Source organism: Schistocerca americana, chromosome X (assembly GCF_021461395.2).
Source record: "Schistocerca americana isolate TAMUIC-IGC-003095 chromosome X, iqSchAmer2.1, whole genome shotgun sequence".
Classification (NCBI taxonomy): Eukaryota; Metazoa; Arthropoda; class Insecta; order Orthoptera; family Acrididae; genus Schistocerca; species Schistocerca americana.
This window is the reverse complement of record NC_060130.1, coordinates 623,044,284-623,050,719: the sequence shown is the minus strand read 5'-3', so window position 1 is coordinate 623,050,719 and position 6,436 is coordinate 623,044,284.

Genomic DNA, 6,436 nt, shown 5'->3' with positions numbered 1-6,436 from the left:
CTAATTACAGGTTTCACGTTTTGCTAATCACTTTCTGGTTGCCAAAATTGTAGTTAGAGCACCAGTGTTGAGAATGGCAAAAGACAGCATAATTAATAGGAACATTTATATAACAATTAATTCCACCCGCCACCCCACATATGGTTAAACGGCCGGGAAATGCATCTTTCCTTTTCTGCATCTACATCACATTACAAACCAAACATTACACAGCAACCTAAAACCACCTGCCGCCCCACAAGCAGACTTCAAAACATGACCACAATACAGTCAAGCTTATTTGAAGTAATGCATCTAAGGTGTCATCATTAAGTCGGTATAGAACATGATCCTACATATCTTACAAGGTCTTGACATCATCCTGTAGCTCAGGTGTGCTTAGGAGCATCGGTTACAAGCGGTACCTGCTGTTTCGGAGCGTTACCGGTCCGCACTCGCACGTTGCCTGGCCGCACTGGAGAGTTGCGCGCCTGCACCAATGCCACAGCGAAAGTGTTAAGCAGCTACCATGTAGACCATTTTGAACATACATTCTATTTCTTGCATTTTTTATGCAACACAAATTGGGAACATAAGCCATAATAGAATTTCCTCCATTACGAATTTCAGACGAAATAGAAGATTGAGTCATTTGCCACTGAAATTTCTCTTCTAAACCAACAGATGGCAGACTAGCAATAGATTTGAACCTGTCATCTGAACACACACCATTTGCTACAACTTATTTCATGCACTGATTTGTGCAGTTATCTGTGAAGACAATTTTTGGATAGACCTTTAGGATATTTCAACACTTAGTGAAAGTGTGCCCAAAATGATACCCGATACTGTGAGCAAAAAGTTACAGCTACAATGCAGTGGCTTAATTTATACTCTGACACAGATGACAGGGAGTACTTATGAATGTCTGTTCACTTAGGATACCAAACTTTAGCCACCTTGTGATCATGCACCATGTGAAAATTCCTTTGCAGACCCCTCCTAAATTTTCACGAGAATTGGGAATGTAGAATAGTCAAGTTAATTTCAAAGGAGTGGTAATGCATCCACCACCAGTGGAGTAATTCTTCTGGCGACACCTCTCTCCATTTTTGTTAGCTGAAGATAAATGAGAAAGGTTTACAATTTACATAAAAAACAGCTACCAGCCACATGTATGGTTTAAAATAATAAACCTTTTTAAACCATACATGTGGCTGGTAGCCGTTTTTTATATAAATTATAAACCTTAAGTACAACAGCCACGTTTCTCAACATGTCGACTTTCGACAAAATAGCGATAAATGAGAAAGTTGTATAAACACAGCTATCATTGATCTCGGGATAAAACATCACTTTGTGATCAACTCAAATGATTACTATAGGTTTAATGTCTTATGTTGAAATAACAGCTGTCTTTCTTGTGTAGACTGTGGTACCCATGTACTACAGTTCTCCGATAGCAACTGATTGAAGGACTCGCTTTTGTCTAAATTCAATGCGATTGCAAATCAGTGGTGTTTGTGTTATCATTTGTATTTTGCAATTATTCTTTCACTGCCGAACTAGTGTGTATATAATAAGGATGTTTTTATTCGATAAAACAGCTTTCTGGATAATTGTGCCTCAATACATCAAACAGCATGGTAAAGCCACACTGTGAACTGTAACAAATTGTTGAAAATTCTTAGTTTCATATCTGAGGAAAGCCGAATCTACAATTTTCGGGAATTCAGGGTTGTACCTGTTTGGTTCCAGTATTGTGACTTAACTATACATTGTGTAAATATTGCAAATTATTAAAATACAGGGTGCACCAAAAAGAATCATTTGAGTTTTTTAAAAAATAATAACTATTCTGGTATTTGAGGTATGTGTGTGTGAACAATGTACTGTTGGAAAGAGCAAACATGGCTCCCACTAGGCAGCAGCAGTATGCACCCACTTCAGTTCTAGTAAAAATGATGTCGAGACAACAGAAAGGATGTGTTCCAAGACTTGCTCAGTGCGCCAGTAATAACTGTTCACTATGAGTTTTGTCCTAGGTATGATGTGGATCATCCTGTAGCACAGAGCATTAGACAAAGGCATGAACAATTCCGAGAAACAAGTTATTTGTGTAAAGGCAAATCACCAGACCATCCCCGAGTGCGACACAGACAACGCATCCCCCATAGTTTCACAAGGAGTCCACAGAAATCTGTTCGCCGTGCAGCTCAACAGCTCAATATGCCCCAGTGTCAGTCTGGCTTGGGTTGCATCAATGTTTACACATGAAACCACACAAAATTAAGCTACTGGAAGCTTTTCGTGAAGGTGACAAACAACATTTAGAGTTCTGCCGGCTGGAGTGGCCGTGCGGTTCTGGGCGCTACAGTCTGGAACCGCGTGACCGCTACAGTTGCAGGTTCGAATCCTGCCTCGGGCATGGATGTGTGTGATGTCCTTAGGTTGGTTAGGTTTAATTAGTTCTAAGTTCTAGGCAACTGATGACCTCAGAAGTTAAGTTGCATAGTGCTCAGAGCCATTTGAACCATTTTTTAGAGTTCTGCAATTTTGTTCTTGGCAAGATGGAGAATGAGTTTTCCTCCACTCTGTGTGTTTAGTAACAAGGCAACATTCAATTTAAATGAGAAGGTGAACCATCATCTACATCTACATCACAGTCTAACATAACAGTCGCGACACTTCGCCTCGATTTTGTTGCCTTCAGCGCCAGCAGCGCTCCAAGCGGCCGGTAGGTTGAACTGTGAGTTCAGCGCGATCGTGAAAGCGAATAGTGATTGTTTATTTTGATTTATACAGTGGTTTTTACCATCGGGAGCGTTTGTAGCGCAATAAATTGCAGCAGCAATAGGAAGAAGACACCACAGCTGTCTTTTTTAGGTTTCCTAAGGATCGTGAGAGGTATATACCATCATGTTACTAAACTGTATCGTCAGGATTCATTTGCAAATGTATGTGTATAAATCATGAATGTTTCGTTTTAGGAGGAAAAAATGACTAGTTAATAGCAGACGAGAAGACCTTATGAAGAAAGACCCGGTTTACCTGTATAATAATATTGGGTTTTGTTCGCTACATTTCGAACAAAACCAGGTCATGAACGCAGACAATAACAAACTCGTGTGGAATGCAGTATCCAAACTGTTTGACATTCCAAATAAGCCACCTCAACTGACGATGAAGAAGAAACTGCCACAAAGATTCGACAGTCAATCTAAAGCTGTAAAACAGTCCTATGACACAGAAGCAGCTAGTTCAACTCTCCATTTATTAGTACCAGATTCGTCAGAATCATCAACACAAGACCTGCTTTGACGATGAAGTGGTTAGATTAAGTGCAGCTGTTCGTGTCTTACAAAAGCGTGTGAAGTGTCAGAATGTGCAGATCGCTAGACTTCGAGCGAAACTATTATGGGACAAAGAAAGTGCCTACAGACAGATTGTTTGAAAATTATTCAAATATTTGGTTTTTCGTGAAATGCAATGTAATCAGCTCATTATGTTTTCAGCATATTTCTCCCACTATTTGTCAGTTGCTTGTCCCACTTAGAATAATATAAAGATGAAGGTCGTGGAAACAAGTGACAATGACAAACACAGTAGGCCTACAGAACGACAAACGAGCTGTCCATCACTTTTGCATGTAGAGGTACATGTCTGTGCTTCTTACATGTGAATCTGTGTGTTTATATTCTTTTGATATCAATGTGGTAAGCTGCAATTCTGTCCAATGTCATAAGTGTTTCTTCACGAATGTGTTGTAGCTTGCCACTCTATTCATAGTTTTTGTCCATACTTGCGCTTATTTTAGAATCATTTTTAGAAACATGTATGCCTTCTGATACTACACAAACTCTTGGAGGCAAGAAACTAACTCTAATAATTCGGAAATTACGTAGGAAATGGATGCAAACAAACATTATGCTTACGACGCGTCTGACGTTCACCTTACCTGCCGCTCTGGGCGCTAGTGTCGCTCCATCTGTCAAACGGCAACAACTTTTACAGCAGTGAGTGTCGCGACTGTTATGTTAGACTGTGTCTACATCTACATTTATACTCCGCAAGCCACCCAACGGTGTGTGTGGCGGAGGGCACTTTACGTGCCACTGCCATTACCTCCCTTTCCTGTTCCAGTCGCGTATGGTTCGCGGGAAGAACTACTGTCTGAAAGCCTCCGTGCACGCTCTAATCTCTCTAATTTTACATTCGTGATCTCCTCGGGAGGTATAAGTAGGGGGAAGCAATATATTCGATACCTCATCCAGAAACGCACCCTCTCGAAACCTGGCGAGCAAGCTACACCGCGATGCAGAGCGCCTCTCTTACAGAGTCTGCCACTTGAGTTTGCTGAACATCTCCGTAACGCTATCACTGTTACCAAATAACCCTGTGACGAAACACGCCGCTCTTCTTTGGACCTTCTCTATCTCTTCCGTCAAACCGATCTGGTACGGATCCCACACTGACGAGCAATACTCAAGTATAGGTCGAACGATTGTTTTGTAAGCCACCTCCTTTGTTGATGGACTACATTTTCTAAGCACTCTCCCAATGAATCTCAACCTGGTACCTGCCTTACCAAAAATTAATTTTATATGATCATTCCACTTCAAATCATTCCGCACGCATACTACCGGATATTTTACAGAAGTAACTGCTACCAGTGTTTGTTCCGCTATCATATAATCATACAATAAAGGATCCTTCTTTCTATGTATTCGCAATACATTACATTTGTCTATGTTAAGGGTCAGTTGCCACTCCCTGCACCAAGTGCCTATCCGCTGCAGATCTTCCTGCATTTTGCTACAATTTTCTAATGCTGCAACTTCTCTGTATACTACAGCATCATCCGCAAAAAGCCGCATGGAACTTCAGACACTATCTACTAGGTCATTTATATATATTGTGAAAAGCAATGGTCCCATAACACTCCCCTGTGGCACGCCAGAGGTTACTTTAACGTCTGTAGACGTCTCTCCATTGATAACAACATGCTGTTTTCTGTTTGCTAAAAACTCTTCAATCCAGCCACACAGCTGGTCTGATATTCTGTACGCTCTTACTTTATCAGGCGACAGTGCGGAACTGTATCGAACGCCTTCCGGAAGTCAAGGAAAATAGCATCTACCTGGGAGCCTGTATCTAATATTTTCTGGGTCTCATGAACAAATAAAGCGAGCTGGGTCTCACACGATCGCTGTTTCCGGAATCCATGTTGATTCCTACATAGTAGATTCTGGGTTTCCAAAAACAACATGATACTTGAGCAAAACACATGTTCTAAGATTCTACTACAGATCGACGTCAGAGATATAGGTCTATAGTTTTGCGCATCTGCTCGACGACCCTTCTTGAAGACTGGGACTACCTGTGCTCTTTTCCAATCATTTGGAACCTTCCGTTCCTCTACACTTGGCGGTACACGGCTGTTAGAAGGGGGGCAAGTTCTTTCGCGTACTCTGTGTAGAATTGAATTGGTATTCCGTCAGGTCCAGTGGACTTTCCTCTGTTGAGTGATTCCAGTTGCTTTTCTATTCCTTGGACACTTATTTCGATGTCAGCCATTTTTTCGTTTGTGCGAGGATTTTGAGAAGGAACTGCAGTGCGGTCTTCCTCTGTGAAACAGCTTTGGAAAAAGGTGTTTAGTATTTCAGCTTTACGCGTGTCATCCTCTGTTTCAATGCCATCATCATCCCGTAGTGTCTGGATATGCTGTTTCGAGCCACTTACTGATTTAACGTAAGACCAGAACTTCCTAGGATTTTCTGTCAAGTCGGTACATAAAATTTTACTTTCGAATTCATTGAACGCTTCACGCATAGCCCTCCTTACGCTAACTTTGACATCGTTTAGCTTCTGTTTGTCTGAGAGGTTTTGGCTGCGTTTAAACTTGGAGTGGAGCTCTCTTTGCTTTCGCAGTAGTTTCCTAACTTTGTTGTTGTACCACGGTGGGTTTTTCCCGTCCCTCACAGCTTTACTCGGCACGTACCTGTCTAAAACGCATTTTACGATTGTCTTGAACTTTTTCCATAAACACTCAACATTGTCAGTGTCGGAACAGAAATTTTCGTTTTGATCTGTTAGGTAGTCTGAAATCTGCCTTCTATTACTCTTGCTAAACAGATAAACCTTCCTTTTTTTATATTCCTATTAACTTCCATATTCAGGGATGCTGCAACGGCATCATGTGAGAATATGGGTTACGGGGCATGAGGTTGTACAACTTGAAAGGAACTCTCCGAAATTTAATGTGTTTTGTGCAGTTTCACATGAAATGGTGTATGCTCCATTTTTCTTTTCCAAGTACACTGTTACAGGAAGCACATATCTCAATATCTTGAGAACTTGCTTTTCCCACAGTTGGAGACTGATTCAAACGACTTTATTTATAAACAGGATGGGGCACCACCACACTAGCAGCTGGAACTGCAGGAATTTTTAAATC